Below are 14,474 nucleotides of genomic sequence, written 5' to 3' on the forward strand. Positions count from 1 at the left end.
TTTCTGGCATTTTGCTAGAAACTTAAATGCCTTAGTTCTATACCGATTTAAAAAGAGCGCAGCGCACGTACTGGCCATTATGTGAATACGCGTATTACATCCAAGAAAGGGACCGAATACCGCCGAAATTATTTCCAATTCCGCCAGAGCGGCGTCCCTGGTAACGAAAGGACTTTGCTACGTTCGTATCAACAAAACAGTCGACGCTCGCACGTACAGTCTTGGTCAAAATTTTCCAGGCCACGCCGCACGCAAGTATGCCGACATTGTAGCGTGGGGGGGGGGGGGGGGGAGGGCATTCTGGAATAATCTTGGCCGTCGGAAGCTGTGGATAATACGAAACGGTGTCTATTTTCTTCGTAACAGTGGATCTCTTAGAATTGAATGAAAGCCCCGCTACAGGGCACGAAGTCAACGTGCCCGCGCGCGCTGTAGACTGGGAGCTTTCGATAAGGGACTGTACGTACTTGCGGGCACCAAAAAGGCCACACGGTATTGCGGCTTCCTTGAAGACCTCTAAGCGCGAAAAAAAGAAAGGAAGGATATAATTATGTGCATTGGACGTTTACAAATAGAGGGAAGACAGGCAAAGTCCATGGCCACGGGGAACAACACGTCTCTACCTACGAGTGCTGTTAGTTATTATTATTATTATTATTATTATTATTATTATTATTATTATTATTATTTTACAGCGAAGCTGTTTATGGCTAGGGTGCCGCGCATTCTTGTTCTGTGTGTGCAAAAACCGTGGATCGACCCCAGAGATAGTGTAATACCGGACCGACCCGCGGGCAGTTGACGCAGGCTTCAAGCACTCCACCAACTTGCAAAAATAAGTTTCTTGGGTACAAATAGAACCCGTATCAGATATTAAACTGATAAGAACAGATGCTACACTTTGACGCGCGTCGGCCACGTTTGCGTTTGCACCGCACTCTTCTTGTCGGCGTTCCAAGCGCTTGCGTATCTACTTTCCTTTCCTTCCACTCCCCCGTAGTGGCGGTCCCGTCGAAACGTCACGCGTGTCCAGTTTCCTCCGGCTCCTCGGGGCGGTGGTCCCGTCGTCCACGCGAATGTATATCATCATCATCATCATCATCATCATCATCATCATCATCAGCCTGGTTACGCCCACTGCAGGGCAAAGGCCTCTCCCATACTTCTCCAACAACCCCGGTCATGTACTAATTGTGGCCATGCCCAATGTATATAAAAATCACGGTAAATGAGTTCGTGCGTTTGTTCAAAATTCTGTGTCCCCTGTATGTCGTGCGCTAAACAGCTTCGCTGGTCATCCGCCTTCTGTAGTGGAATGGCTCGTGATTTTTTTTTTCTTTTCCTTGGCTCACTGTGGTTCGGCGTGTGGGAGTCACATGTTCGAAAAGGGTTGTTGCGTTCAAGCAGGAAGCTGTGAAAAAAAAAAAAGAAGAATCGCGCTGCAAACCTCGCTTCCTCCACGGGCGAACATATTTTTTTTTTTCCTTTCTTAGATGTGGCTCGCAGTTATGCCTAGCTGCGGTGCTGAACACAACGATGGTACGTAAAGATGGACAATACTGGCGGCGTCTCGTTGTTCGCACTTTCTCCTCAGACGTGCATGCATATATCTTGTGCTGCATGTGCAACTGTACACAGGCACACGAAACTCACATTGCAGTGCGTAAACAATAATAAAAAAAAAAGAAATACAGGCCTCGGGCATAGTGGTAGTGCTGGCATTTGTTAAGTGGAACACAGCTTTTAGGCGTCCTCAAAAGGTACTCGTAAATAACATTCGTTCTTCCGCCCCTTTATAGTCACATATCTGTTATTGAATCCTGTTCCGCACGGAGGCTGGAGGTGCCATGTTTATTAGCTTTGGAAACCGTCTGTGGTATTTAGACAAATACACATTTTAAAGATAACTCATTGTATTTCAGATGCAGGATTGTATCGGCGACATTCTATACACTGTGCAGCGTCGGATCTCAGGGGCTTGACTAGAGCCTATTTCTATCGTCGATTGTTAGGACACGGCACCGTGCAGTCTATTGTAAATATGAGCGTCCAATTGGTGTCGTCCTACCGCTTACAGCATTTTTACTTCATGAAGGCACGTAGGCTGCGCTTTAATGTATACATATCAGCCCAATGCGTCCTGTAAGCCATTTTGTTATCTTGATCAAGTAGAAGAACTTCAGTTCTGTTAGGCTTATTACAACATGTATGTGTTCCCTTTAAAAGTGGACCCTAATCCATATCAAACTCTTTCGACAAGGACGTAGCGTATATGATGAAATTAATGCAAGTTTACGTGAATATCACTTAGCTACGGTAATACGCTACAACGGATAAAGATGAGTTGCAGCGAAGGAAAAGAAAAAAAGGTTTCTACTATTGTCACCAGCGGCCTCCTTTCGGTCCTCCATCTCCTTTTCCTTCTGCGTGTACCACAAGACACGGAGACACTATATACCAGCTTCCTACCGCTCCATGTGCAACTCTGGAATGCCATTTTCTCTTCAACTCTGGAATGAACAGTGACGCGATCAAAGTGTGCGTAGCAGGAGTCGAGCCATATTCATCTTTTGCGTAGGGCTGTACCGCGACGGGCTTCGCACCAAACCCAAACCATCCTGCTAAGTGTGGTCTTATGGCGAACATCTATAAAACGACTTCTTAAAGAAAAAGAACATTCTTAATAAAGGTCGTTATAAATGAAATATTGCCTGAATAAAAACGAAAATAGTAAAAACGATGGTGGCGTACAGAATTTGGTGTTTGGGAACTAGAGGCAGAGTCATCAGCGGCTGCCGACTCATTAGTATGCAAGAAGCTCCCGGCTCTACGCAGAGCGTCTGATGGAGGGTCCTTTCTTTTTCTTTTTGGATCTGATGGTTTCGCATTGCACACACTTATTATTTACGGCTTGGATTTGCTTTTAACGGGGGTCCTAAAGGTGGACAAGGCGAGATATCGTATAATGGGACATGCAGGAAATGCTCAATGTCCATACGTTATAGTGTACCTTCTTTTTTCTAGGTCCCGCGTTTTCTTCATAATTATGTCGCATTGCATTCAACGCAAGGAGCCATTTCTCGATACAAAGACTCTTGGACCATGGCCCCATGCGTCACAGACCATACAAAGCAACGCGGGCGCATAATTAAGAAGTCTACTGACCTCAGTGATCGATTGTAGGCTGGATGGGCAGCTCCACGTGTTCGCGCTGCTAATGGTTCCCTCCCCTTTTTCCTTTTTCGTAAACACTGCTCTGCCTGCCTAACGAGCAAACCCGTCCGTCCGTCCGTCCGTCCGTCGCCTAAGGCTTTCAAGATAGGGCCCGCAGCAGCGAGACGTTCGGGCTGCCTCTCGCTTCAACGCGATCTGAGTGGCGAGAACACAGCACACACGAAGCTATCAGCGCTCGGCGCACTGTGTTTCCATCGCAAATCGATTTCAAAACAGGGCTCGCGCGGCCGCGGCATACACAGCCGCCACCGGAGTATGATTCATCACGATTGATAAGGATTCGACGCGGATGGATAAGGCGCTAAAGAGCGATAACGGCTTATAATGATCGGAACGTCATCGGCGCACCTGGCGCCGCCACCTGGAGTGGTTTGTTTGCATGCGCCATCGATTCACCTCACGCCGCCTTCCGCAGCTGTTCTTCTTGTCGCCGCAGCGCTGTCGTTTATACTTGTCGGATCAAGTTCCTTAACATTTATAACGACACCGGGCTGCGTGAAGATGAGCAAGGGGCACTTAATTGCGCCTACTTAGTCTACTCTGAGAGGAGCTTTCGTGTGATTTTTTTATCCCTTATCTCCTACCCCTGCCTAAAGTAGCAAACCGGGCGCGCGTCTAGCTGACCTCCCTATACAATTTCTCTATTTCTCTCCTCCTCCTCCTCATCGGGCTAACTGCATTGACACGTATTTTGTAATTCTACGACATTTCCTTTTCCAAGGCTGTCAGTATACTCGACCACTGCAAGATATGAAAACAGTGTCAACCGGAAGTGCGTCAATCGATCAGTTCATCTCATAGCGTCCTCCTTCCTTTGGTTGAGGCAGGCTCGCATTCAGGACCGTATTGTTCGCACGTCTACAACGCTTCTAGAGCTACTATAACGACTGCACCTTTCTTTTTGCACTCTTTCGTACGACAAGGACCATGAAGCGCGTCGTTCACGCTCTCGCATCCTACGTAGACGAAACAAGAGCAGCGACAAACAGGCTTAACGACCGTGCTCGCCGGCGTCGTGCTCTACCAGCGAACGTGGTTCGTCTCGGGCATTATTTGCGCCCCTTCCACCTTCCTCCGAACCGTGCACCCCGTTTCTCTTCGCCCGGTCTTCCATTCTGCGCTAGTCGCTGGCACGCGTGTCCCTGAGCGGTCGTCCCTCCTCGCACTGCTTATACTAGTCGCGTGTTGCCTTGACTGCCTGCGTGGGGGCGCTGCGTCCGTGACCCGGCTAGACCCGGCGCGGTCGCCGCAGAGGCCGCAGTGCGTGGCCTCTCGCGTAAATGAACCGAGAGTGGCAGCGGGGCATCGAGAGAACGCCGCTGGCCGCCAACCGTGACACCACGCAGAGACCCCCATCGCTTTCCTGGGAGGAAGTCCGGGCCCTTCCGACATCCACGGCATCGTGCCTGGAGAGACGTGGGCAGGCTTATGTTTGGAGCAGATTTGGCGTTCTTCGAAGCGGTCTGCTTTCGACTACTCTACTTCAGTCATAACGCGAATGGGCGAGCAAAGTTGGCACTCGTAATTTCAACGGCGACAACGCAGCCACACACGTACATTGAAAAGGACCACACGAAAACACAGCCCTTCTTCTCTGTACGTGTGTGGTTTATACGCTGCCGTTAAAATTATGCTTTCCAGCCAAGTAGCCCCAGTGTCAGTTCTAGTATAGCTGTTACACGTTACAGTCGGTGCAGTGAAGTCGGCCAGAAGGGGACCGTTATTATCTTCACCGTAACCAGGCTGCTTAGATCCACTGCAGCGTAGAAGGAATCATCCCAGGTCCCAGGGAGCCAGAGTTCCCTTTTGTACTTCGTCGGCCAACTGTATCTATATATGTTTGCAAATTTCATAAGTTCATCACTCCATCTCCTCCTCCACTGCCATCAATGGCACCATTTCCCTTCGATTCGTACCCAAGATGTTACTCCAAGATGCGAGCACTTTTCTGCTCTGCGTGCTACATAACTTCCTCAAACCTTCTTCTTCTTGATGTCAACTGGAGTATCAGCTACTCCTGTTTGCTCTCCAGTCTACAGTGCCATCTATTCCTTTCTATTAGCTTTATGTCTGTGAGTGTCCGCTTAGCTTTCCGTTGCGTGGTCCTTGTGGTCCTTGACTCTTCACAGATATCTTCGTTATCCTCCATGTTACGGCTCCATATTATTATAATTATACAAGTGCCGGCAGTATGGATGCTTCGTATACTTTTGCTTTGAAGGATATTGTTTGATGATTTGTGCCGTTCTTGATCATTATAGATCACTATTATAAGCTCCTATGCAGTGTCGGAGGGAATAAAATGATGGACGGACGGACGGACGGATGGACGGACGGACGGATGGATGGACGGACGGACGGACGGACGGATGGATGGATGTATGGATGGATGGATGGATGGATGGATGGATGGATGGATGGATGGATGGATGGATGGATGGATCACATCAAAGACATGGAGGTTAACGAAACCATGGGTCCGATTTGTTTCATTTATGTGGAGGAATGAGCAGGAGGTTTAAAGTACGAGGAGAAAGCAGTTGAAAATGGGAACGAAGGAACTAAGCGTGCTTCGCAGGCGTTGTGAGGCACCTAGTGGTGATCACAATTTTTGTGATATAAATTCCGTCGATGCATGTAATACATGCTATTATAGGAAGTCAGAACCGCATATTCGCATAAATGTCAAAATGAGGAGTCAAACTGGTGAAATAACGAAATTCATGTAAAGAATACCAACATGTATTCACAATTAAGCTAAAGCGAAGCAAGGAAATCTGGTTGGAAATGAAAAGAGAAGGTAACTGAAAATAACGAAATTCAGTGAGTTCATTGCACTCAGACTACGATAATATTTGGAAGATTCAATAAGATGCGCATTTTTCAATGAACAATATTCATATGAACAGACTCAAAGTGTGTTTATTTACGCGCAGATCGATCATGCATCACTGTTGTAAACAACCCGCCGCGGTATTCCTTTAGCGTCGACGTAGAGGGTGGAAATTGTGCAGAAGTCATTAAGAATGTTCTGTGAAAATTTCACAGCATACCCATCCAGTGATAAATATGAATGTAGTCAAGCTGACCTTAATGACAGTTGTAGAAAAGTAGAAACGTACAAGGTGGTCGAAATATTGGTGACGCAAAGGCACTGGAACCAGGATATGATGAGGACTTCTTATTTTCTACAATCTTAATTAAAGCATGAACGTACTTGCAGATTAACATACAAAAAAAAACTACGATCGTGGTGGTATATGCTACCACTCCATTTCAAACACGATCCTCGTATCATCATCAACAGCAACGTCATCACCAGATGGCTGCGTTGTTAACATCTTCAGTCGGACCTAAGATGATGCGCATGCAGTGATAGGTAACCGAATATGCAACGTAGAAGAACTTGGCACATTAACGCGACCAAATCTCTGTCCTTGATGGAACGAATGCTAACAGACTGCCCTATAGGTCTGCCTGTATTTGATCTGTGAAACAAAAACCGCCTTTACGACATTGCGAGGTGTTGATTACCTGTATCTGGAGGCGGATAGCTTCTCGTCAATCCCGCTCAAGGCTATTGCTTTCGCCCCTTTTATTCGCGCATAAAGAGTGCGCATTCAAGAGTTTCGGCGCATTGTGCTCCGGCTTCGAGACAGCCTTGGCCTATATCGACGGCACAATTAAGAGCTTTATTTCGAGCCAGACGCCGATGTTACACGCTGTCATTAAACTAACAGTCCGACCTTCTGTCACCGTGAAGGGAGGAGGGACAGGGCCGGCGAAGATTATCGCTTTTTAATGCGTTTCTTTTTCGAAAGGCGAGACCTACGAAGTGTTGACGTTGTTCTCACGCCTGCGTATAACGCTGTCGTTAGCGTTTATAAGTAGAGCGCATGCGCACGGAGAGATGAAGTAAAAAGAATGCCAGCTGATTTGCAACAGTTGGAAAGCACGGGAAGTTTTAGGGTCGGAATGTTACGATAATGCAAAAAAAAAAAAAAAAATCATACTTGCAATTGTTTATTCTTTATTTTTTCGGAGCCTCGGTTGAGATGTTAAGATTTAAAAACAAAACGCATGGCTTGTAAAAGCTTGGGAGTTACTTGTCGTCGGGCTCTATAGTGCTCACGGAAAAGGACCGGCGACCCTGCAGCTAGAAGCCCTCCACGCGCCCATTATGCCACCGCGGTATCACGTGCTGTGGGTTGCAAATGCTATGCATTGATGGCACACGCATGTACTGTGGGCGCTAAACGTTAGGCTATCGCGGAATTCGCGTTAAATTCTCGCGCCCGCCCCTGGCACCAAAACTTAGCTCTCGCACGAATTGCTGTATATTTCGGAGTTATGTGACTGACTTCAGTATTCGATTCCAGGTTGCTTCCCCGCACTTTGCGCCCGGTTTAAGATATCCCGCTTATCTCGAATCGCGAGAACCTTTGCGCGCCGATAGTACTCTTGCTTCTATTTACCTTAACCCTTGTTTCATTGCCTCACACTAGCAGCAAATGTTTACTTCGTTCTTTCAACGCTCTTTCCAGTGTTTGCTTATGGTCTCCTACACAAGTGGTGAGGAAAAGTCTATTGCTTACTCAGCGTAACCTTCTGCGCACTGTGCCACAAGCGACACAAAGAAAGGAGTATAAATCGAAATAAAGTGAGGAAGAGCTGGAGTGATTAGAGCATGGATACAGAGAAGCCAGATTGCCGTGGCACACAACTTGACATGCTTGCACATTTACAGTGCACAGCGTAGTTTGGGGAAAAAAGAAAGGGATAGCTAACAATGCCTTCAAGTGTTGTTTGTTTCACTGTTCTGAAGCCTCGACGCTGCTGCGTGGAATGCGAATAGGTCTAGCCGTAACATGCTGTTTTAGAGCGCAGCTCTTTGGCGTCCGTTCCTGGCTTTCGCGTCGTCGTCGGCGTTGTCGTCGGCCTCGTAACCAGCTCCGCCCCCCTTTCATCCCCCCAGCGCTAGCAGCGACCGACTGATACCGCTGGATGCCGCTGACGCCGCTAGAGAGTCAAGATAACGTGACTGCATAGAACATCGTCGCCGCCATGCAGAAAGAGGAGGAAAGGGTCCCCCCCCCTGTTCTTGTGTGGCGGATAGGGTGCTCTTCAGTTGCCGACGCGCCGGTTATTTCACGTAGGCCCCGGCACGTCGACGAATACGTGACCACCTTCCCACGGCTAGACCTGGTTCTTAGCGCTGCGGAAGCGAGGGTATCATATTGTTTGTGTCGGCATCGGCGGCGTTGTCCCTGAAACCAACTCCGCAGCTGGGGTTGACTCACTATCGGCGTCAGCGGCATCAGTCAGTCGCTGCTATCTCTTCCCTCCTCCCTTTATCGTGTTGTCCGCTTGCTGCGCGCGCTTCTGCCCCCATCGTTTGCCGCTGGGTGTACACGCCGCCCCCCTCCCCCCTCTTCCTGCGAGTCTCCGGTTGTCAAAGCGCCGGCTCGAACTTAATTCCTTTCTTCGCTCTTCCTCCAATGCAACCCCTGTGCGGTGGCAATCAGAGAGCCAGATCGGTGGCGGCGGATCTGTATATGTGCACCGCCCGAGCCGAAATTGCCGCTGCCGTTCGCACTGTGCGGTGGCAATCAGAGAGCCAGATCGGTGGCGGCGGATCTGTATATGTGCACCGCCCGAGCCGAAATTGCCGCTGCCGTTCGCCACTGCGAAATTATCTGCCAGTTCTTTCTGAGCCATGAGCGAGACGACCGATGGAAGTCCTCCGTCTGCTGCTGCTGCTGCTGCTGCTAAACGAGCTGCCAGAGCAGAGGCCCAGCGCCGTCGCCGTCAGAATCCAGAGGTGCGTGCCGCCGAAGCAGAAGAACATCCCGTTCCTCTCGCTCGTAACGCGTCCCACGGCTGTGATAACCTCGCGAGGCACTTGTATAGATCTCGTCTTTGAGAATCAAGCATTGGTGTACCAAGTCGAACATATATCAGTCTATTTCTCCGACCACAAAGCTTCCTTCATGACTGTCAAGAACTGTTAGTGGAGTCTTTGTTAAAGGAATACGTGTGAAAAATAAAAAAAAAATTCTGTGATAGCGCATACATGTGTTGCTCGATTTCTTTGCCTCAATCTATCCAAAAGGTGAAACAGCTTATTTGCTGCGCTCAAATTTCGCATTACGAAGTAACGTAATCGTCGGTAATATTTTTTTTGAGACCTCAGTGGAAAGAGATGGGACGAAAGGCACGGTGATACAAAGGGATGAATTGAGGCTAACCTGCCGCTCTTGGTTTATGTTATTTCCTGAGCGACGCGATAAGTTTAATATAGTTATGTTGTGTACGATATAGGCTAGTTCTAGAAAAAAAAAACGAAACTGCAGAGCTAGTGCTCCAGTGCATAACGTGTCGCGGACAGATTGAACATATAGTTCTAAATGAGCCTGTGGTCGTGTTATTCTACAGAAGACAAAGACAGGCACGTTTGCATTGTACCAGCCTGCTGGTCGCGCGTGGCTACCTTGAATCCAGTCTTCTCGGAAATGGCAGAACGCGTTATGTGATTTTCCGAGCGCCCGAGATAATACAACGTGATAGCTCCATCGATATAGTCGGCGGATTAGGCCACGTGGCCAAACAGCTGTTGCTGCTGTGCGCATATGAGTGTGCAAGACTTTTCTGCTGCATAAGCATGGGAGGTCCTTGTACAGTAACCGATACAATGGGGGTGGCTCATGGAGTAGGGGAGGGCTGGAAGGCGCCTGCCTGTTGATTCCACACAGACGGAAACCGGTCCGTTGAGAGATTGGGACAACGATTGGGAGTATTGTCTTCCTTACGTTGGCGCTTCTAGGGTATACACGTACGACGGCGTGGAGGGTGGTGTTTGCGAACTAAAGAAAGTTGAGCTACAGTGAGTATCTTGGCTCTTCGTATTATTTAGACATATCGCGTTGCCTCAGAGTGTATTTGTATGTTTTTCATCGCATCTTGCATGACACAGGCGGTACGCTATAGGCACGACTGACGGGGCGCGCGTGTGTGTGCGCGCGCGCGTGTGCGTGCGTGCGTGCGTGCGTGCGTGCGTACGTGCGTGTTTGTGTGTTTGCGTGTGTGCGTGCGTGTGTGTTGTTAACTTATGTGCCCGAATGCAAGGAAAGCCAGATGAGATGTCGGACTCTTCAAAAGACCGGTGTTCGCCAGCACTGCTCTTCATAAACTACACGCTTAGAGCGTGGGAGTCACGGTGTCCACAGCAAACAATTCGCCCCACCGCCCTCATAAGTCCCCCCTGTCATTACCACATTAGCATTAGCTACATGTCATCTCCCGTTAGTGGTCTTTCCACGGCCGTTCTGATCCCTTTTTGTGCACAAGCGGCAGCTCATTCAGCGTTCACAACGCCTGTTTCGGGGATCACGGACGCACGTGCTGGACGACGCACCTTCGCACGTTTCAGATGCGGGCGCTGCGGTGACGGACGACCTCGTCTCTGGCGACGTGCGGGAATCCCGTTACTGCGGGTTCCGCGGCCACAATTGACGATGAGCGACGGACGCGGCGCGTCGACCATGGCACAGTTGCCGACCCGAATCGGATTGTCGTGCTGTCTCTATCTCATGCCACAGGCCTACTCCTTTCACGCCTCCCATGCTCTCCCCTCTACCCTCCACCCCTTTTAACAATTTTTTTTTGTAAGGTTTTATTTGTTGTTCCTGTCAGTGACGGCGCGCGACGTCCTCAGTGTGATGGGATCCTCTCCTGCTCTCGCGGAGGAAGAGAAAGGCGCACGGACTGCAGACGGAGAGAACAAATCGGGGAATTCCAGCCGATGATACAGCAGTGTCGGGCATGCTTTGAATTCTTCGAACGGCAGCCAGTCGACAGGGCGCTTTCTTTACTGCGACATTGTTCGCTTGGATCTGGTCAGTGTAGACTGGCCAGTTAGCGCTACGACTATCGTTAAAGCGATAGCATTGCGTTTATTTCACGTGCGTTTAGCATCCCCGGGCATGATGGCTGCGAAGTATTGAAATGCTTGCGAAAAGCCGGAATGATGTAATATGAGAAAGACAGAAAAAGTCTCGTCGAAATAATAATAATAATAATAATAATAATAATAATAATAATAATAATAATAATAATAATAATAATAATAATAATAAACAAGCAAAACAAGAACTTCACGACAAACCCGTGTTCCCTGATTTCTCTCGCTGATTGTTTAGGATAGATTAGCGCTCGCCCTTTTACGAATGGCTAAGTACTTCGAATTCACTATACTCGCTCTTTGTTCAGCGAAAATTTATGTTGTGTAAAGCTGTTATGTAGAGGCCGACGGCGTATTTATTACCAGCAAGCCCAATGCCAATCAATCAATCAATCAATCAATCAATCAATCAATCAATCAATCAATCAATCAATCAATCAATCAATCAATCAATCAATCAATCAATCATGTGCAGGGTATCTTGAGCAAAGAACGGCAATTGTAGCGGTCGTAGAAGGGTCGGCACTGGCTTGGCACGGCCTATCAATTTTGTCAGGTCTGGCTCCGAAGAGTAATATAAATCTGCACAGAAATTCGCTTTTCAATATTCAGCTTTTCTTTCTTCATTCTAGCTCTTAACCGCAAATAGCCTTGATTGTTACTACTTCAAGCCTGTCAAGCATGCTGTCTTATTTGCCGGAAGAGTGCAAATATTGAGGTGTTCAATTTTAAGTATCCCTTCCTTCCTTTCCTCCTCGTTGGGTTAGCAAACCGGAAATAGGTCTCGTTGGCCTCTATGCCTTTCCTCTCTCTCTCTCTCTTTTTCTTTCGATTTATCAGCTTATCGCATTTGCTCCAATTAGAGTGCTGCCACATTTCGAGCGCTACTTAAACCACCGAGGTTTTCGTCGTTGAGGAAGATCTCGCGTGCGCGTGAATTGCACGAGGTCTGCTCAAATGTGGGACGAAGGATTTTCAATTCGCAAGTGCTGTTGGTGTGCACTAGGCATCTTTACTGAGCGCTATTGTTCTCGATTACGACGCGAGATGGGGAAAGGGGACAGTAAGGCTAATTCGCGCGCAGGAAAGTGCAGCCAAATTGTTTTGCTCCTTTGCACACTGCAGCGAGCGAAGAGAAAAGGGGAAAAACTGTCTCGAGCCATTGAGACAAATGTTAACCGAGCGTCACGTCTATGCACGAGGCTACCCTGACCTTTATTTTTCGCATCGTACAGCGAAAACATTCGTCCAGCTCGTTCCACATTTGTGGGTCCACATTTTTTAGGTCGTTGTGATGAACGGATTGTATGAGTGATTTCGATGACGAAAGTCAGGTTACAGATGGAAGTTGGAGCAGATAAAAGGACTAAGCGTAACGCGCCACCCGTTATACACGCGTTGTGCGAGTAGGGCAATAAAAGAAAAAAAAACAGCAACAGAGAAGCAACAACGACAGGCCTTGTCCGAGTACCATTGAAGCCGAGTTCCGTGACACATGCCGTGACGGCTACGGTTGAAAAACGCATTGCGAACGACTGTGCGCACGATTGCGCTGAACTTTGTATGGTGAGCGGCGGCAAACAACGCGCAGCTGGACCGTGCTTATACGAGGGCGCGATGCCGGTCGGTGACATGCTTTGAAAGTCGTTGCTCGCGGAGTCCAAGGAGGCGGTGGTGTGCCAGCCCGCAAGTCCGAGATAGGTGCGCTGCGCGCCGCGCAGGCTTCTGCGTCGAGGAGTGCTGCCACAGAAATGGACGCCGCTTTACACCAAGACACAGAGAGAAAATTATTGCTCTTTTATTGTTGTTGGCTGCTGTAAGTCGGTACGCTTGTATTTAAAAGTTGAGGCAGCCGTGTTTCTACACAGTATCATTTGGAAGAATTCTTTTAGCGTGTCTGTGCTCGGAGGTATCCGACTCCATATTTCAATTGTCGCTGGCATTATTACGCATGCAAGAGAGTTAGAATCGGCGCGAAGCTCCTCCCTGATGTGACGCGGCTGTTGCACGCGGCGCTTAGTCTAACAACGGGGCAGTCAACAAAAAGTTAATTGTTCAATTTTAGTTCAATTTTTCATTGGGCTGCTGACATCGATAATTATCATCTCACTTTGTGTCCCCCTGGCCACATAACTTATTTGCACAAGTGGTCCTCGCGTGACACCCAGTTCCTAATTTTAAGAAAACCATAGAGCTCAATTTTTAACGCCCGTTATATAGGCAGGACACTTGACACAAAGCCTATGCTTGTGTAGGCGTGTTAATTTGATACCTTAGTCTAATTGCTAATGCTGACCGTAGCTTGCTGCGAGGTACGCGCCACTAACGTACTTCCGAGTTATATATTGGTTGAAGGCTATATGTTGAAGGCTGCACTAACATTCTATGACTTCGTAAGCCCGTTCGTACGTAAAAATGACGCCATAATAACGGGCTGTGGCTAATGGCGACATTCACCGTTAAGCTGGTCAGTGATGAAAAGCTATTCGGAAAAAGAACAATAAGCAATTATAAGAAGTCGTTCCTGCTTCGTAGTTGTGCATTTGCACCCGCTTGAATGACTTCGCTCCTCGTGGGCCTCGGCTGACCTTTCACCCTTCGTATGGCGTAGCAAGTCTGCCCTGTGGATCAGCTGGCATTTCTACTGTTTATAAATGTCATCCGCTCTCTCCCTCTATGCTTCTCTCTCTCTCTCTCTAACGACGCCGCAGTGGCACGTGGCTGAAGAAGCTGATACATGGACGAAGCACAGCGCCAAAATCCACGTTCCGGGCGTTGCGTTTTTAAGCCTGTCGTGCCCGGCGTCTGCAAGTTGCGTAAGCTGGGCTTCACATTTTTGGCAACGACACAACAAGGGACAAGGAAAGAGGCGCGCTGCAAGAAAGAAAAACATTAATGAAGGGAGAAAGAAACAGCAGAGAAAGAAGAGAAGCATGCAAGCACCGCGGATGTGGTTGTTTCCTTTGCGACCTTTGTGCTTTTGCCAGAAAGAACTGAAGCGTTTCAGGTCTCTTATGCAGATCTCAGTGCCGTTAATAAATGATGCACCATTACATAAGGCAAACTTTAAGCCTATTCTCATTGCAGAAATGTTGTAATCCCTTGAATTACGCGCAGCCGACGTAGTCACGGGCCCGAGACTCTGATCCGTGCAGAATGAACGCAACGGCTGGCGGCTTCCATTTCTGTCTGTGAAGATATTTGAAACAGCACAAGTGCTAGAGGACGTATCTATCTGCAGGCGAATGCCTGCACCTGATACATGCATAGAGAAGAGCGC

The 14,474-nt window shown here is 48.3% G+C and overlaps 1 protein-coding gene and 1 non-coding gene across 5 annotated transcripts in view; one reads left to right on the forward strand and one right to left on the reverse strand.

Moving 5' to 3' along the window:
- Window positions 1-14,474, forward strand: part of Pka-C3 (Protein kinase, cAMP-dependent, catalytic subunit 3) — a 148,083-nt gene that overhangs the window by 11,556 nt on the left and 122,053 nt on the right. The gene's annotated exons all lie outside the window — the stretch shown is intronic.
- On the reverse strand, window positions 746-928 carry LOC142573495 (U2 spliceosomal RNA). Its single transcript, XR_012826343.1, has one exon. It is a non-coding gene; the product is annotated as a U2 spliceosomal RNA (small nuclear RNA).

The sequence above is a fragment of the Dermacentor variabilis genome, chromosome 2 (assembly GCF_050947875.1).
Source record: "Dermacentor variabilis isolate Ectoservices chromosome 2, ASM5094787v1, whole genome shotgun sequence".
NCBI lineage: Eukaryota > Metazoa > Arthropoda > Arachnida > Ixodida > Ixodidae > Dermacentor > Dermacentor variabilis.